This window comes from Petaurus breviceps, unplaced genomic scaffold (assembly GCF_028583685.1).
Source record: "Petaurus breviceps papuanus isolate PSGF00001 unplaced genomic scaffold, PetGlider_PUasm1.0 41, whole genome shotgun sequence".
NCBI lineage: Eukaryota > Metazoa > Chordata > Mammalia > Diprotodontia > Petauridae > Petaurus > Petaurus breviceps.
In genome coordinates, this window is record NW_027186320.1 from 6,478,637 (window position 1) to 6,498,981 (window position 20,345).

At 35.9% G+C, this 20,345-nt stretch overlaps 1 pseudogene; it reads right to left on the minus strand.

The window, feature by feature from the left end:
- Positions 1–18,878, minus strand: part of LOC138171093 (phosphatidylinositol 4,5-bisphosphate 3-kinase catalytic subunit beta isoform-like) — a 130,690-nt pseudogene extending 111,812 nt beyond the window's left edge.
- Between the last annotated feature and the right edge of the window lie 1,467 nt (positions 18,879–20,345).

Below are 20,345 nucleotides of genomic sequence, written 5' to 3' on the forward strand. Positions count from 1 at the left end.
ATATATATATATATATATATATATATATATATATATATATATATAGAGAGAGAGAGAGAGAGAGAGAGAGAGAGAGAGAGAAAGAGAGAGAGAGAGATGATAGATAATATAGAAACATAAGGACAAATAGACAGACAGATGGACAGACATATCCAAAGAAACACAGAGAGGCTATAGGGGAGAGAGTCAGAGGAAGAAAGAAAGAGATTCAAAAAAGAGAGACTGAGAAACAGAAACAGAAATAGACACAGAGAGGCAGATAGGTGGCAGAACAGAGTGTTGGACATAATGTAATGATAATCCTGAATGCAAATTCTACCTCATACATGTTCTAGCTATATGACCTCAGCAAATCAGTTCATTTCATCCTTCTTCATTTTCCTCATCTCTAAAATGACCATGTTAATTGTACCTACTTCTCAGGGTTGTTAAAGTAATGAAATAAGATAATACTTGTAAAATAATTCAGGAACCTTAGTGTTATACAGATTTTAACTATGATGATAATGATGTGTGTTTGTGCATGTGTGTGTATACAGATTATCACAGTTTATATGTACGTGTGCATGTGTATACACATAAAACACATTAGTACACTATGATAATAATGTCACCTGGATTCCATTCTCTAAAAGGACTGTTTATAGCCACTGTTTAAAGTGTTGTGACAAGCTCCACTAACTTTTGTACATCGTTTAAAAATTGAAGAAGGAAAAAAGAGCAGATGCATATAAAGCCATGGTTTGAAGAAATACTTTTGTAAACCAAACCTTCCAGCACATTTGATTCAAGGAACACAATAAATCACAGTGAGAAAATTAAAGATGATTGCTAGAGGACTGAAACCTGAATGTTAGATATTTGTTTACAATTCAAGTTTCTGTAGGAAAATCACCCATAAATAATTCAGTGTTGTTCTGTATGAATATATGGATGTGCATGTGTGTAAGTCCTACCTCAATAAACAAGTCGCTGAAGATGAGCAGTTTTGTGATGCAGAGGAACAAACATTGAACTTAGATAGAGGACCTGGATTTGAGTACTGGCTCTGCTATTTATTACTTGTGTGATCTTGAATGAGTAACTTAATCTCATTAACCTCTATGAATCTCAGCTTCCTCATTTGTGAAATAAAAGGCTTGCAACATTTGTTCTCTAAGCTCTCTTACAGTGCTAAATTCTATGGCATGCGTGATTATTTATGCTAGTTTACTTGTGGCAATTTGGCCTCTCCTAAGACAAATTGAGAACAATTTTAAATGAAAAAATGCATATTCAGTTTGAAAGCGTTTTTGGAAAATAAGTTTTGTCATCTGGACATAATTTTTGATATGTTCGAATGCTAAAATAATATGTAGAAAAAAATGTTTCATACACTCTAGTAACAATTGGTTGTTCTTAAAACAACCCAGAGAGAAAGTTAGCTTACTGTATGGTGCTTCCTCTCTGATGTGTATTCTGGAAAAAAAAAATTACTTTCTTTAAGAAAATTATTAGTTTAATAGGTAATTAAAACAAATAATTGAATTACTTGTTACAAAATCTGAATTTTTTTATTCATTATGGACAATACATGGTATAACTTCTCTCTCATTGCATTCTTTTATTATGAGTGCAATGTTAATTGTATTCTGTCATTAGAAAAAGTTATGTAAAAATATTTTGCAAATGACTGTGACCAACAATGAAATTTTCATGTTGGTAGAGCCTTTTTGTTTGTTTTTGTCACTAACTTTGATTCATAAATTTCACACAGAGTTTTGAATTTGGATTAGGGATAGAATACATGCTCTGGAGCTAACACTACCAACAGCTATTGTTACTAATTTGGAAAATTCGTTCAAGCTTGGAGAATTCATGACAAATGCTGTAACTCAGCTTCTAGCTAGCCTTTTGTCAAGTCCTCGAACTCCTTTTCTAATTTTTTTTTGAATAGATATTGTATCATTGGAATTAAATTTAATTTAAACATTTGATTTAATTAACTTTTAAATCTTTTTTTCCCTTTTCAAAGCTAATTTTAGGACTTGCTCAATTTCTTTCTCTGAGGTTGGCTTATGTCCTCTATTTTGCCTTCTGTTAGACTGTACATTTTGTGTTTTCTATAAATATGCATCCATTTCATTGATTGTCAATTTTTTGCTATCAAAAATTTAAAGGAAGGAAGGAAGGAAGGAAGGAACGGAGGGAGGATAAGCATGCATAAAGGATTAATTTTTCCAGATATTATTTCATTTGATCCTCATAAAAATCTTGTTGTTATGATTCCCATTTTATAGTTGCAGAAAACGAGGCAAAGGTTAAATGATTTGACCAGGATGACAAGGTTAGTAAGTGTTTGAAGCCAAATTAGAATTTAAATATTCCTGAGTCCGGTTCCTGTCTGGAGTGCACTGCAATATTCAGCTGCCTTGATTGTCTTATGAATATGGATTGTCACAACCGAAATTTCAGAATAATAATCATTTATGTTTATATAGTTTTTACAAAGCATTTTACTTATGACGCCATGATCCCAATACACACACACAAACACACACACAACATATACATACATAAAAGGAAATGAATAGAGTTCAAAGTTTTATTTTTGTTTGCCTTTTTTTTAAATCAGGACTGTAATGTTTTCAGGAGACAAATCTCCCAGTGAATTCTTTTGTCTGTCAGGGTAAACCAGTATCTCATCTTCAAATTATAGGGGTTTTTTGTTAGTCCATTGATTGTTTTATTTAGTCAGCTGATTGGCTTATTCTCTGAATTAAAGTCACAGAGATATTAAGTGACCTGGCCAGAGCTAGAAGCCATCATATATAGGAAAAGGCCTTGAATCCTCCATTCTTAACTAAGTCCAGCTATCTTTCTACCACTCTACACTAACTAGTCAATGTTCATATTATTACCTCATTTAAAAGATGCAAAAGTCAAACTCAAGTCCAATGACTCTGATTCTATGATGGTGCTATTTCAGTTGCCCTACCCTACTTTTCTAAATCTATTGCCCTAATTTTTTCTACAGTTTGTGTATAAGCCAGGCATTTAGAATATGCAGAAGGAGAAATATTCCAACTTTTCTCTATGAAAAGTTTTAGTATTTTATCTTGTATTTTCTTTTGCTTAATTTTTGATGTCTTGGGGTGAATGTTACATTATTTTAGGGACTGATTTTCTTTTTCCTATAAAATTTCTATATAATATCTGGTATTTAGTATTTATCTAGTATTTTCTTTTGCTTAATTTTTGATGTCTTGGGGTGAATGTTACATTATTTTAGGGACTGATTTTCTTTTTCCTATAAAATTTTTGTCATTACTTCCAAGGAAATGCATTTTTTTCTCTATAATACTACAATTAGGTAAGTGTGATTGTGACTAAATGGTATCACCAACTCAGATTTTTTTTATCTATACTTGATTTCTCTACGCATTATGTATTTTTTTTAATTTTTTGCTTTTTTGGGCAGGAGGGCAGCATAATTGGGGTTAAGTGATTTGCTCAAGGTCATACAGCTAGTTAGTATTAAATGTCTGAGGCCGGATTTGAGCTCAGGTCCTCCTGACTCTTGGGCCAGTGGTCTATTCACTGTATCACCTAGCCTCCACTGCTTTATATATTTTAAATGACAAATGATTTTTCTTGTCTACTATCCACTCAATTAAGAATCAGTGATTTGTTTAAACTATCCTATTATCCAGTCAGCTAGGTAGCACAGTGGATAGAGTGCTGGGTCTGTAGCCAAGATAACTCATTTTCTTGGGTTCAGATATGAGCTCAACTCTTACTAGCTGTATGACCCTAGCCAAGTGTCTTCACCCTGTTTGCCTAGGTTTCCTCATCTGGAAAATAAACCAGAGTAGGAAATTGCAAACCATTCCAGTACTTTTTGCCATGAAAATTCAACCTAGGGTCATGAAGAGTCAGATATAACCTATATAATTGTAAAATAAAAAAAGATTATTCATTAAAAATGATGAAATTACTTTTGTGCAGAAAAAATTATCATAATTTATATTACATGCCATTTGATCAATGTAAAGACCTCCAAGAATTAAGGTAGTAAACTAGCCAAGATATATATGTGTGTGTGTATATATATATATATATATATATATATATATATATGTGGAACTGGCTGGTCTCATGAGCAATTGATCATGAGAAAGTCACTTGAACTTTCTGTAGCTTTTCACTTAAGTCCAAGGAAGGGAATAATGTGCTGAGAATGCTGCATTACTTCCACTATGGTGGTTTGCTGAAAAGAATAATCACCATAGCTAAATACAGTAATAGTGGGAATTTCTTCATTTATAATTCTGACTAGATATTTGCAAGCATGCTGTTCATTCTTTTTTAAGGAACAGTTGCATATTTTATTCAACATAATAATGAAAGGGCATTTGGCAGTTAACAATAAAAACCATGGTAGATGTGATTTTTGCTTCACTATTTGTGGATGTAGGGAAAACAGTCAACTGAAAAATTCTTTTAATTCAACATTGAGGGCTGACATGTTTCACAATAAACAATGCAATAAAACTGATGAGCTATTATGTAGTGCTAGATTTGTCAAGGAGTATACAGAACTGTAAATAGAATAATGTTTATGTAAGAATGCTTTTCATTTCCAAAGTAGCAGATACTCTTCTGTCCTTCCTATTACTCTCTCAAACTAATACGCTGTAAATTATGTTTTTCACTTTAAAATGACATTCCCTATGAATTCAAGAGACATTATTAATTCCTTGATGCACAAAGATGAAGTGCAATTAAGCAGGGTGAAACCTGTGTGCAGGGGGAAAATAAAAGTATTTGAACATAAGTACAGAAGAAATGTATTTTAGAGGAGGGCAGGGTTAAATAAGAGTGTCATACTCCATTTTCTGTGTTCCTTACCAAAAGGTCATGTGATAGAATGGAAAACTAACCTGATGTAACATTAATTGGCTTTAAGATCTTCCTCATCCATCAATAGGCTCAAGCCTATTAAGGGAAGCTCATTAAGGGAAGCTTGCTTAGGGGACAATTGCTTGTAGAAAGGCTTTCAAACCTTCACACCTTTTGTTTTGGGGGATTGCTTATGAGAAAGATCTTGTGATTCCCTGGTCAAGATTCTGATGAGTGGCCAGATGTTCAGAGTGCCTCACCTGATCAGATGTAAAGGCTCTCTCAATCCAGGGATGTATGTAAAGGATATAGTTAATTCAGTCAGCCGTGTCTCTTGGTGTTTATTTTTCTGATTGTATTGTCTTTGCATTTTCTCTGAAATTCAGGGTGCTGACTTTTTTGCAGAATTTATTTATTTATTTTTAGTTTCAACTTACATTTCCACAAGATTTTGATTTGCAAATTTTCTCCCCAACTCTCACCTAACACCCACTGCAAGACGGCAAGGATGTGATTTATCCTTTTCCCCAGTCTATGCTCTCTTATATCCCTCCTATGCCCCCATGTTCCCTTCCACTTTACTTTCGTGTAGGGCAAGATTGATTTCTATATCCCATTGCCTGTATATTATTTTCTTGTTTCCTGTAAAAACAATTAGTTTTTAAAACTTTGAGTTCCCAATTCTCTCTTCTTCCCTCCTCACCCAACCCCACAGAAAATACAAGTGATTCAATACAGGTTATACATGTGAAGTTATACTAAACATTTCCATACTAGTCATATTGTGAAAAATAAACTATAGTTCCTTCCATGCTATCCTGCCCTCCCATTCATTCTTTCTTCACCTTTGACCCTATTCTTTTTCAAAAGTGTTTTTTTCTGACTTCCCCCTCCCCCAACAGGTCCTCCTTTCTATCATCCTCCACCCTTATCCCTTTCCCTCCTACTTTCCTGTAGGGTAAGATACCCAATTGAGTGTGTATGTTATTCCCTCCTTAAACCAAATGCAATGAGAGGAACGTTGTTGACTCATTCCTTTTCACCTCCCTGCTCTTTTCCTCCATTTTAACAGCTTTCTCTTGCTTTTTTAATGTGAGATAATTTACTCTATTCTATCTCTCCATTTCTCCTTCTTCCAATATATTACAGTCTCACCTCTTAATTTTAGCTTTTAGATATCATCCCTTCATATTCAACTCACCCTGTGTCCTCTGCCTATGTATACATATGCACACATATACACACATATCCTTTCCATACATATATATGTATGCTACATACACACATGTGTGTGAGGATAGTGAAAGGGAATATGTATATACATATATGTGTGTATATCTCCTTAAACTATCCTCATACTGAGAAAAGTCCCATGAGTTATAATTTTTCCATGTAGTAATATAAATAGTTCATCTTTAATAAGTTGCTTATGACTTCTTTTTGTTGTTTACCTTCTCATTCTTCTCTTGCTTCTTGTATTCAAATTTTCAGTTCAACTCTGGTCTTTTCATCAGGAATCCTTGAAAGTCCTCTATTTCATTGAATATTCCTATCTTCCCCTGAAGTATTATACTTAGTTTTGCTGGGTAGGTGATTCTTGGTTTTCATCCTAGTTCCTTTAACCTCCAGAATATCATATTCCAAGTCCTTTAATCCCTTAATGTAGAAGCTGCTAGATCTTGTGTTATCCTGATTGGGTTTACCCAATTCTTGAATTGTTTCTTCCTGTCTGCTTGTAGTATTTTCTCCTTGACCTGGGAACTCTGGAATTCGGCTACAATATTCCTAGAAGTTTCCTTTTGCGGATCTTTTTTCAAGAGGAATGGGTGGATTCTTTCAATTTCTATTTTACCCTCTGGTTCTAGAATGTCAGCACATCTTTTTCTTCGTAATTTCTTGAAACATGATGTCTAGGCTTTTTTTTTTTTTAATAATGGCTTTCAGGTAGTCCAATAACTTTTAAATTATCTCCCCTGGATCTTTTTTCCAGTTCAGTGGCTTTTCCAATGACATATTTCATATAGCCTTCTATGTTTTTTTTTCATTTTTTGGATCTGTTTTAAATTATGATTTCTCATAAAATCATTACCATCCATTTTCTCCAATCTAACTTTGAAGAATTATTTTCTTCTGTGAGCTTTTCAACTTCCTTTTCCACCTGGGCAATTCTGCTTTTCAAGGCATTCTTCTCCTCATTGGCCTTTTAGATCTCTTTTGCCATTTGAGTTAATCTATATTTTAAGGTCTTATTTTCTTCAGTATTTTTTTGAGTCTCCTTTAGCAAGCTGTTGACTCATTTTTTAATAATTTTCTTGCATCACTCTCATTTCTCTTCCCTATTTTTCTTCTACTTCTCTTACTTGATTTTCAAACTCCTTTTTGAGCTCCTCCATAGCCTGTGACTAATTCATATTTTTCTTGGAGGTTTTTGATGCAGGAGTTTTGATTTTGTTTTCTTCTTCTGGTTTTATGCATTGATTTTCTTTGTCATCAAAAAAGGATTTTATAGTCTGATTTCTTTTCCTCTGTTTGCTCATTTCCCCAGTTAATTACTTAAATTTTAAGCTCTTTGCCACAGTAGAATTCTGCTTCCAGTTTGGTGAGTGCTGTATTCTAAATTTCTGGGGTTTTGCACAGCTGTTGTCAGAGTTACTTCTAGGCACCTGCCTCAGAACCTCACCCCAGGACAGTAACCCAAGGCTACAACCCAGATCCAACCAAGGCAAAGCAAGAGAATCCTGCTTCAGCACTAACAAAGAGATTCCTGCAATTGCTCTCTGATCAGCCTCTTGGTTGGTCCCAACACCATCGGTGGTGCATGAGTTCTGGAAGGAGCCACTGCTGTTGCTTCTGCCACTGCTGCTGCTATCATGGTTGCTGCATTTGTTGCCACCCCAGGGGCCAGGGGCAAAATGATCTCTTCTGTCAACCAGGTCCAACAGAGTTTCCCTACTGACCTTTGATTTTCCCTTTGGTTTTTGTGGGTTGAGAAGTCTGGAAACCACCACAGCCACCTGTGATTCTGTCCCCTGTGGCCTCCTTTGGTCTGGTCTGTGCCACAGGTCTATGTTAGCACAGCCCGCATGGGATTGTATTCCATTCCAAGTCCAGTGCAATAGAACCTTTCTGTCAGCTTCGCAGGCTGTCTTCAGTGGGAGATTTGTTTCACTCTGTCATTTGGTAGGCTCTGTATCTCTAAAAAAATTTTAGAGTCATTTTTTATAGGTATTGTAGGTAATTGGGGGGACAAGCTCAAGCAACTTCCTGCTTTTCTGCTGCTGCCTTGGCTCTGGCTGGAGGGTGCTTACTTTTCCCCTGAACTAGTGAATGTAATTACAAAAAAAGATTGCTGACCCCCTTAAACAACTATCTTTTCTACTAAAGCAGATCTAAGAACCTGTGCTAGCCTGGGTATACCAGTGTGGTTGCTGGAAAATTAGAGAATTGGGTTATAATCTTCCTTTGAAACTATCGATCAAATTCATGAAATTTCCTAGGCCTCAGTTTCATTATTATAAGATTTCATCTAATTCTGTCACTTTATGATTACTTCAATTTGTCTCTAGATGAGTTTTGCAATCTTTAAATAGTTAACATCTCTGCCTTGCCTTTACTCTTTCCTATTTAGTCCCTAATCCTTCAAAAGGTGTTAAAGACTTGAATGTTTATGTTTCATTTTTTCCCTGGATAACATACAGGGGTATTTCGGAGAAACTCAGTCATGATACATTCAGAGATTTTTATTTTTATTTGGACTGATTCTCCTTCTGGCTCTTTAGGTACAATAATACCTTCCCTCTGTTTTTCTTTTAAGTCTCTTTAGAACTGCGGAGATCTTAGACAATAGCCTCACAGCTAACCATTTCCCTAGCATTTTTCAAAGGGACTTAGGAAGCTCTGACCTGGAAAATACCAGGGGAACAGACAAACTAGAGAAAAAAAGATAAAAGAATACATATAACCCAGTGAAATGTTCCATGACATTACAAGGCTAAGGATTTAATAAATGTAAATGAAAAATAGTGCTGATTTAGGCTCTTTGAGAACAATTTAAATCTCAGGTAGAAAGAAAAGTCTATCCAATGTCACTTTAATATTTACACAACCAAGATTTCATATTAAAATGGGAAACAACTTGATTTATTGTCAGTTCTTCACTCAGTACAGAATGGTCCCTGGGGGCGGGGAGTGAATGCTCAATACAGATGCTAGAAAGAAAGGACATAAAAGTTGAGTTGTACTTTCAGTTACCTTACTTATGCAACACCCCTTTTTGAATAACACCCATAAATCACACTTCAATTATAATTTTCGTCCCCAGAAGGGTTATGGCTACATAAGGTACTATTGGTAACACTATACATGGCTACTCTTTGTAGTTACTTCTAGCTATTCCTATTGTAGCTCGCAAAGTACTTATTGGTAGTTGTTGTTCCTCAATCACTCTGTTATGTCTTAGTCTTTATGACTCTATGCACCATATGATCTATGGTATTTTCTTGGCAAAGATACTGGAGTGTTTTGCCATTTGTTCTCCAGTGAATTAAGGGAATTAGAGGTTAAGTAACTTGACCAAAGTCACACAGCTTGTGTTGGAATTTGGATTTGAACTCAGGTCTTCCTGACTCTAGGCTCAGCATTCTGTCCACTGCACCACATAGTTGCCTCTTTGGTACCTTCTTCTTAATGGTCAAGCATTATGCCCAATTAGTATATTTAAGTCATATCAATTCAATAAGAATTTAATAATCTACTACTATGTGGGAGGAATTATGTTAATAGGTGCGAACACAAAGAAAGGGAAGATATTAGTAAAAATAATAAACCAAAATAAAATACATAAACAAACAAGAACAAACTCTGTTCTTAAGAATTTCACAGTCTAATGGGGGCTCAACATGCAAAAAACTATGAACAAATAAGATACATACAAAATAATTTGGGAAGGTAGAACATTTAGAGGGATCATGAAAGACTTCTTTAAGAAGATTGATTTAAATAGTACTTTAAAGAATCCATGGAAGAGAGGAGGCAGAGATAAGGAGGGAATAAATTCCAGGCATGGAAAATGACTAGAGTCACAATATGAATTGTCTTGTTTAAAGACCAGGAATAAGGCTGGTGTCACTGGAATGCAGAACGCATAGTAAGTGTGATTTAAGGTGTGAGAAAATCAGAAAAGTAGAAAGAGGTGACATCATGGGTGCTTTTAATGCCAAATGTAGAATTTTATATTGATCCTGGAAGCCAAAAAAGAAATTAATTGAATCATAGGAAAGGTGAATATGGTCACACCTTCCTTCTTTTTTAGGATAGAGATGAGGCAAAGAGTCAAAGCAGGAGGCTATTATAGTAATCCAGGCAAGAGATGTTGAGGGCCTATAACAGGGTGGCTACAATGTCAGAGAAGATAAGAGGATAAATAGCAGAGATATTGTAAAGTTAGAAAAGACAGGACTTGGTAATAGAATATATATGGGGAATGAGAGTGAGGCATCAAGGACACTGAGTTTGTAATCCTAGGTGACTAGGAAACTGGTGATACCCTCCACAATAAGAGGAAAGTTAGGAAAAGGGAAGGTCTCAAGGAAGCAAAATAAAATGCATTTGCTTTTGGATATGTAGAGTTGAAGAGTAGACATACTGTAAGAGATGTCTATTAGATAGTTAGCAATGGAGGTCAGGAGAGAGTTCGGGTCTGGTTAAGTAGCTGGGATTGTCATCAGAACATTGATGATAACTAATTCTATGGGAGCTTATGTGAGAGGAGAAGAGACTTGATCTAAATGAAAATATAACAAATAAGACGGAGAAAGAGCGGTCCAACTGGAAGGAAGAAATCCAGAATAGAGTAGTAACATGAAAACCAAGAGAGAATAGAATACCAAGGCTGAGGATTATCAATCATGACAAAATGTGTATAGAGGCCAACTAGATTGGTAAAAAGTCATTAGATTTGGAAATTAAGAGATCATTTATAATTTCAGAGAGTGAAGCTCCAATTGAATGATGAGGTCAAAATGCAGGTTCAAGAACTAAAAATACAGTGAGAAGAAAGAAGTCAAGGCAATGATTTTATCTGGCCTCATCAAAGAGTTTAGCCACAGGAGTGGCAAAAATTATAGGAATGACTACTGGGGACAGATAGATCAAGTGAGTGGTATTTGAGAAGGAGAGAGACAGCCGTGTTTTTAGTCATTGATGAAGCAGCAAGTTTACAGGTGGAGATTGAAGATAAATGAAGAGTAGAGTGACAGACTGGGAAATCTGCTGAAGGAGATGGAATGGAATAGGATTATTTGTGCGTGTAGTGTTTTGCTTGGTCAAGGAGAATGGCCACCTCTTCCTTTGACAGAGGAAAAAAGAAAGAGAGTGACAAGCAGGCATCTGGGTAATGTGGACTGGAGAAGAAGGAATTCTGTTAAAATATCTCACTTTTTTCAAGAAAGTTGAGACAAGGTTTTCAGCTGAGAAATAAGGGAAGGGAGCCATGGAAGTTCCAAGTAGAGATGAAAATGGAAAACTACTATGGTGAATGGCTTAGTGAATCAATAAGTTGAGATTATGTAACAGACAATTGTCACAAAATATACTTTAATAAACCTGGGCTCACTCTCCCACAAATACACAGAACATATTGCAGCAATAGATTCAAACAAGAAAAAATTTTATTGAGTCACATGTATAAAATTCACGAGTCCAAAAGCTGCTCAAAACTACTGAAACTAAAAGGCCTGGAAATTAATTCTCTCTTTGTATATTATTCACTAAGTTCCACTTAATTACAACATTACTGTTGCAACAACTGTCCTACTTTGGTTCCATCATCTGCTCCTCTATATAATCATACTTTCAGTTACATGCTCCTTGAAGCTGTATCCTTCTTTGAATGTCCACAGAATAATGTTCAAACTTCTTCCATTAGCATTCAAAACAATGTGCAATCTAGTATCATCCTAACTTTCCATCCTTATCTCAATCTAAATCTTTCCATTTACTCTTTAATCTACTCAAATTTGACTCCTTGCTATCCTTTATATACACACTGAACTTTCTATACCTGACCAAAATGCCCTCCCTTCCCACCTATGCCAATTAAATTCATTCAAAGCCAAAATCAAATTACAGTTCCTTCATAAAACCATATTCAATCTTGTTTTCTGGTAATGCTTGCCTCTACATCATGTATTTTTTTTCCTTTGTGTATCTATGGCATATATTTTGGAGATATCTCTGTAGTGTCTTGTTTTACCATTGGACAATAAAATTCATAAGAATGGGGACCATGGCTCACTGAAAATCTGTATCTATAACAACAGCTAGCCTTTAATAGTCACCAGATTGCATTTTACTTTATTTTTCCATAATAATTTAGATATATTAACTAAATTCACCTTCAAGAAAATCTTGGAACACAGGCGCTCTTCTTATTCCAACTTTGAGATATTGAAACTGATGCTGAGTAAAGTTAAATTGATTTGTGCAAGGTCATACAACTGGTAAGTTTGTGAAGCATTATTTTAACACAGGTCTCCCTGACTCTAAGTCAAGCATTCTTTCCTCTCTGTCCAATACATAGCATGCTGTTGCAGCAACAATAGACACTTAATAGATGATATGTTGCATTATTATTATTTGATTTAAGGTCCCTAAACATTTGTAGGTATCCAGTGTGGCTATCCAGTAGAGGGTGAAGCAATTATAGAAGGTTACAGAGCAGTTGGGAAAAACACTTGCAAGGTGAGAGAACAAAACTGTCATAGCTAATACCAGTGTGTATCCAATGTAAAGAATATAGAGTTCACTGGAAAGCACTTTTAAAGGGTTCAAGTTTAACAATAATAGCCCTCACTTATAGTGCCTTAAGATTGGCAAGACACTTTACATATGCATAGTATTCCACTGGGGGAAGTGAAGTGGTATAAAGGATACAGTGTCAGGCCTAGAGTCAGGAAGACCAGAGTCCAAATGTGAACACAGGCACTAACTGTGTGACCCTGTGCAAATAACTTAACTCTGCCTCAATTTCCTCATCTATGAAATGAGCTGGAAAAGATATAGCGATATGGAAAACTCCTATATCTTGGCCATGAAAACCCCAGAAGGGGCCACAAAGAGTCCAAAATGACTGAAAGAACTGAACAAAAATAATTGTTTATTTTAAATTATTTATATTATTATATTATAATAATATTCATTCAATATGATTATAATACATTCTTGTATTTTATTCATTTATAATTTATTCCATTGTAGTTTCACAAATATCTCATGAGGAAAGTACTCAAGGGATTATCACACCCACTTGTTCAAATGTGGAAACAGCCTCAAAAGATTGATCAATTTATTTATATTCACAATTCTAAAATATATGAGAAGAAATCAAATTGGAGTTTCTTTGGTAAAAGGTGAGCCTACAACACTTTGAACTCAACCTCGGTGGCTCAATATTTTTTGTCTTCCTCGTGTTATTACCATATGTGACACTGAAGAAGTTTGGAATTTGGGGGAATTTAAGGCTCCTCTAAGTTATTTGGTCATTGATTTCATTTTTCTGATAAATATTGAAATTCTGTCATGTAGGGGGAAAATATATGTACATTATAGTCTGTATAATTTCTGGTTAAGGAGTCACTGCCAACTTTCTGAGTAATTGGAATATTTTATCAAGTTTATTAATCAAGGATCAAGCCAAATGAAATAAATTAGTCTAACAGAAAGAAATCCAACCCCATTGGCTTGAGGCATCTCAATAGGAAGGTAAAAATACTGAACATTTTTCTTAACAAATGTGAATATATTTGCATCCTGTATCATAGAATTTCAAAATTTATTCAGAAAACATAAATTCAGATAATTGAAAAAAGTATGTGAATAACTAAAGATTTTACATAAATAATAATTTAAATAAATTATTAAATAATTTAAATAAATATTTGTAAATTTCTACCCTTTTTCAGAAATACTTTAAATATTTGTGTTAATTATATTTAAATATACTATTCATTGATAATTCATTTGCATATTATGAGCATGATGTTCCAAAAGTCACTAATAGATCCTGCCTTGTACCTTTAGGAAAGTAGAAAATCAAAAGCAATAACTTTGAAAATATTTGCCATAATTGTTTCTCAAAGTTTTACTAACTTAGACCTCTTAAAGAAAGACATTCTGGGCAGGAATTAGTTAATTCATACATTTTATAGGATATCCTTTCAAGCAGTGAAGAATCAATGTCAATATTTTCTTAATTATCATGAGATTCAAGGGTTTCTCAAAGATCCATGAATTCTTTTCTTGAAGTTAATCTTACCTGATGCATTCTGAAAGTCTCCTGGAGTGCAAGTGATAAAGAGGAAGTACACACACACACACACACACACACACACACACACACATACAACCAATCATGGAAACAGGTGTGTATGTGTGTAAATATGAATAATGCACATATATACACATATTTTGTCTAAAATCACATATACATAAATATATATGTATGTGTGTGTGTCTCTGTATGTGCATGCATTTCTGTGTGTGTCTATATATGGAAAGAATCCAAGTAAAGATCTTTTATGTAGAAAGCATTCTGCAAAATAGATGATTCCATTTTCTAAGTTGGATAATTTATTTTACAAGGAAAAAAAAGAGAAGAGAAAAGAAAAGAAAAACTCCAAAGCAAAATAATATCATAAAGGATAGGAACCTAGATAACAAAATAATTATCATCCTATTGCTAATTGAACCCAAACTCTTTCAATTTAAGAAACATTTTTAAAATTAATGTTGGTACTGAAATTATGATACATGATTTGCAATGTGATAATTTTAATGGTTTAGGAAAATATTTGTTTTAATATCTGATGTAGTTTATAATTACTAAGAAATCGATGTTGATTAATTAAGATCCATTATTTACTAATATTTTAAATTGAATTCTCCTGTTTCTATTTATTTATTTTTAGTTTTAAACATTCATTTCCTCAAGATTTTGAGTTACATATTTTTTCTCTTCTTTCCCCTACCCCCACCCCAAGATAGTAAGCCTACTGAATAAACCTTCTCCCAATCTGCTCTCTCTTATATCCTCCCCCAAACCTCCCACCAACGATTTTCAAGTAGGATAAGATGGATTTCTATACCCCAGTGGCTGTATATCTTATTTCCCAGTTGCATGTAAAAAAAATTAACATTTGTTTTTAAAACTTTGAGTTCCAGATTCTTTCCCTTCTTCCCTCCTCACCCACACACCCTGAGAAGACAAGCAATTCAATATAGGTTGTATATGTGTAGTTACACAAAATGTTTCCATAACAGTTACATTGTGAAAGACTAACTATATTTCCCTCCATACTATCCCCCCCCCAATTATTCCTTTTTCTCCATTGGCCCTGTCCCTTTTCAAAAGCCTTTGCTTCTAACTATCCTCTTCCCCAATCTGCCCTCCCTTCTATCATACCCCCTCTTATTCCCTTCCCCCGTACTTCCCTGTAGAGTAAGATACCAATTCAGTGTGTGTTATTTGCTCCTTAAGCCAACTTCAAAGAGAGTAAGGTTGACCCATTCCCTTTCACCTTCTCGCTCTTCGCCTTCATTGTAACAGTTTTCTCTTGCCTCTTTTATTAGAGATAATTTACTCTATTCTATCTCTCTCTTTCTTCTTTTCCCAATATATTCCTCTCTCACCTCTTAATTTCATTTTTTAGATATTATCCCTTCCTATTCAACTCATCCTGTCTCCTCTGTCTATTTATACATGAATGCACATATACACACACTCATATATGTATTTATACACACAACTATACATATATGTATGCATACATTTATATGTATATGTATGTATGTGTGTGTATATCCCTTCAACTATCCTCATACTGTGAAATGTCTCATGAGTTACAATTATTGTTTTTCCATCTAGAAATGTAAATAGTTCAACTTTAATAAGCTCCTTATGATTTATTTTTTCCTGTTTACCTCCTTATGCTTCTTTTTCTTTTTGTATTTGAAAGTGAAATTTTCTGTTCAGCTGTTTTTTTTTAAATCAAGAATAATTGAAAGTCATCTATTTCATTGAATGACTATATTTTCCCCTATGCCATTATACTCAGTTTTGCTGGGTAGGTGATTTTTTGTTTTAATCTTAGCTCCTATGACCTCCAGAATGTCATAATCCAAGCCCTTTGATCCCTTAAGATAGAAGCTGCTAGGTCTTGTGTTATCCTGATTATATTCAAATTATTTCCTCTGACAACTTGTAATATTTTCTCCTTAACCTGAGAACTCTAGAATTTGGCTTTGATATTCCTAGGATATTTCTTAGGTGATCAGTGAATTTTTTTTTCAATTTCTATTTTGCCCCCTGGTTTTAGAATATCATGGCAATTTTGATTGAGAATTTCTTGAAGAATGATTTCTAGGTTCTTTTTTTGATCATGGCTTTCAGGAAGTCCAATAATTTTTAAATTATCTCTCCTTTATCTATTTTCCAGGTCCGTGGTTTTCCCAATGAGATATTTCACATTGCCCTCTATTTTTTTTTCATTTGTTTGGCTTCCAAGAAAAATATGAACTGGTTAGAGTGTATAGAAGAGGTTAAGAAGGTCTTTAAAAACCAAATAAGAGAAGTGGAGGAAAAACTGGGAAGAGAAATGAGAATGATACTAGAAAATCATGAAAAGCGAATCAACAAACTGACTGAAGAAAATGAAACCTTAAAAAATAGACTAACTCAATTGGCAAAAGAAACTCAAAAAGCCAATGAGTCGAAGAATGCTTTAAAAAGACAAATTTTCCAGATGGAAAAAGAATCTCAAAACCTCACTGAAGAGAATAATTCCTTCAGATTTAGACTGGAGCAAATGGAAGCTAGTAACTTTTTGAGCAATCAAGATAATATTAAACAGATCCAAAAGAACTAAAAAATAGAAGGCAATGTGAAATATCTCATTGGGAAAACCACTGAACAGGAAAATAGATCCAGGAGAGATCATTTAAAAATTATTGGACTGCTTGAAAGCCATGATCAAAAAAAGAACCTAGAAATTGTCCTTCAAGAAATTCTCAGGGAAAATTGTCCAGATATTTTAGAACCAGAAGGAAAAATAGAAATTGAAAGAATCCAGCTATTGCCTCTTGAAAAAGATCCCCCCAAATAATACTCTTAAGAATATTATAGCCAGTTTCCAGAGTTCCCAGATCAAGGAGAAAATATTACAAGCAGCAAAGAAGAAACAATTTTAATATTATGGAAAAACAATTAGGATAACATAGGATCTGGCAGCTGCCAGATGCCTACATGGAGGGATTGAAGGGCTTGGAATATGATATTCCAGAGGTCAAAGGACCTGGGATTAAAACCAAGAATCACCTAGTAAGGAAAACTGAGGATCATGTTTCAGTGGAAAATATGGTAATTCAATGAAATAGAGGACTTTCAATCATTCTTGATGAAAAAAACAGAGTTGAATAAAAAATTTGACACTCAGAAACAAGAAGCAAGAGAAGCATGAAAAGGTAAACAGGAAAAACTTATCAAAGTTGAACTATTTACATTCCTACATGGAAAAACAATAATTGTAACTTATGAAACTTGCCTCAGTATGGGAATAGTTGAAGGGTATATATAAATATGTGTGTATACGTATGTGAACATACATACATATTTCTATATAGGAGGCTATATGAGCATAGGAATACATATGTGAGTGTGTGTATATATGTGTACAGGTATACATAAACAGAAGGCACAGGAAAAGTTAAATAGGATGGGATGATACTTAAAAGGTGAAATTGAAAGGTGAGATAGGAATATAATGAGAGGAGATGGGGAGAGACAGAATGGGGTAAATTGTCCCATATAGAAGAGGCAAGGGAAAACTCTTCCAACAGAGGGGAAGAATAGGAAGGCAAAAGGGAATGGGTCAACCTTACTCTCATTGAATTTGGCTTAGGGGGGAGATGACATATACACTAAATAGTGTATTTCACCTTACAGGAGAATAGGGGGGAAAGGGATGAGATGACGGATGATGGAGGGGAGGACAGGTTGGTGGTGGTGGGGGGGAGGATATTGGAAGCACACACTTTTAAAAAGGGACAGGGTCAAAGTAGAGAATAGAACAAGTGGGGGACGGGATAGGATGAAGTGTAATATAGTCAATCCTTTACAATATATCTAGGATGGAATTGTTTTGCATTATTACACATGTACAACCTATATTGAAGGGCTTATCTTCCCAGTAAGGGTGGGTTATGAGGGAGGAAAGAAAGAATCTGGAACCCAAAGTTTTAAAATCAAATGTTTAATACATGCAAAAATACACACACACACACACACACACACACACACATATATATATATATTTCTTTTTTACATGCAACAGGGAAATAAGATATACAGACATTGGGGTATAGAAATCCATCTTGCCCTACTGGAAAGTCAGAGCAGGGATGAGGAGGGTATAGGAGAGAGCAAATTGGGGCAGGGGGTATTCAGTGGGATTGCTGCTTTGGAGTGGTGGGTAGGGGAAAGATGGGGAGAAAATTTGTAACTCAAAATCTTGTGGAAATGAATGATGTAATCTAAAAATAAATATAAAATTTACTTTAAAAAAAGGGAAAGGGTTGTGGTGGGCTATTGATATCCCGTCCTCTTACTTACCTATGGTAAGTCTTCGGTCGTCACCCGAGGTTCGCAGGAGTTGTTTATTCAGGCTCAGCTACATCGCGAATGCTCTGAACTTCCGTATCAGGACAACTTATAGGGACACATAGCCAATCATCTTCTACAGCTCTATTCATTACCTTTTAAGGTCATACATCAAGCAAGCAGGCACTAGCCCATATACCATTACTCCCTGGCCCCCAACATCTCCCCCTTTTTGTTTAATCAGGACGTTTGTCCGGTACAGCCTTAAGCGGTGCAGTTGCAATAACCTGAATTTAGCAGACCCTGGCGGCAGTAAGGGAATGCGGGATGTTCTGGCTTGGGTCATCTCCTGATCCCTGAACCTTACCCGTCTCCTCGGTAACCCAACGCCCTCGGGCCCTGTCTTAGGCGGCCGGGTCAGGAGAGGTTGCCCGTCATAGAACGGATCCCGTCTTACTTCAAGGGCGTTACATGTCTTCCATGGAGGCCAGCCATACTTGTGGGTCTGCTCCTTCCTCAATGGCCATAATGGCCTTTTGGGTCAATAGCATGTACCCATGTTGTCGGCATCGCATATTGCAAAGGCACCAGATTACAATCCCTAGTATTATCAAAACAACGCCCAGGGAGGCTCCTAGACCTCCCCAGGTTTGAACAAAGGAGGTCAGGGAATTAAGCCAGGCGACCAGCCCATTAGCCATCGAGGGATCTATACGGGTTGAATTAATGCGAACTATGGCTCTGCGCAGTCGCCCAAGTGTGTCATCAAAATTTGCTGACCAGGAGCCCAACAAAAGAGTTGACAATTGCCGGGATAGATTAGCGGCTTGTGTGAAATTCTCATACACTATGGAGGTAATACAAACTCCTGGCAGCCGTTCCTCACACCCGGCCTGTGCTATTTCCCATAAGATATTAACTTTCTCTTGCACCAAATCAAGGCGCTGGTTAACTAACATTATCCCACCCTTTAATTGGGCATTCACGGTTGCCTGGGTATCTAAGGCCGAAACCACTGCTTGCGTTAAGTTGGAAATGGTGGCAGCAGGCGCTACAGACTGCGTTAAGGAAATTGCAGCTGCTGTAGCGGCGGCGGCGGAGACGGCTATGGTGGCAGCAATTGCCAAAGTAACCCCAAAATCCCGTGGGTTCCTTGTTAAGATGGTTGACGGAGGAGCGTCAATAGGAATCGGCACCCATTGTGGCATGCGTACTGCAACGGCAAGGGGAAACGCAGTGGCGCTCCAGCAGGAAGTGTAGAAACAGGTGTTCTTGGTGCAATTCAGTTCTTCTCCCACATCCGAGGCATTGCTTAATATAAAAAGAAATGGCTGCCAGAGGCACACAGGGGTGGGGGAGAACGAGATGTTCTGTCCTGGATCCGTTATGTTAAAGGTCTTTTCAAATTTATCTGTAATATCCCATGTGCCAGTCGCATTACCAACCATTCCTCCAGATATCATGGAAATAGGAGAAATATCTGTACAACTCCCTCTCACCCCACACAATAACCAAACATCGAAGGGATTGGAAGGTGCACTCGTAGTGGGGTTTTGGTATGTCCAATTATATCCCCGAAAGGTGGAATTAAATTGAGTAGCTATATAGGGTGAAAAGGTGAACCACTGAGATACCGTGAGGGCCCTTTGGGCTTGACAACCGGTCCAAGGGGGTAGTAAAGTCCCTCGACGGCCTTGGCAATATGGAGCCCATTTAGGCTGGCTAGTCTTATTAGCATTGATGTTTACTGGGGCGGCTGGCCAGCGGCCCTGCAGCCAAGTACCATTGCTTCGGTTGTTCCCCCACTGGGGTA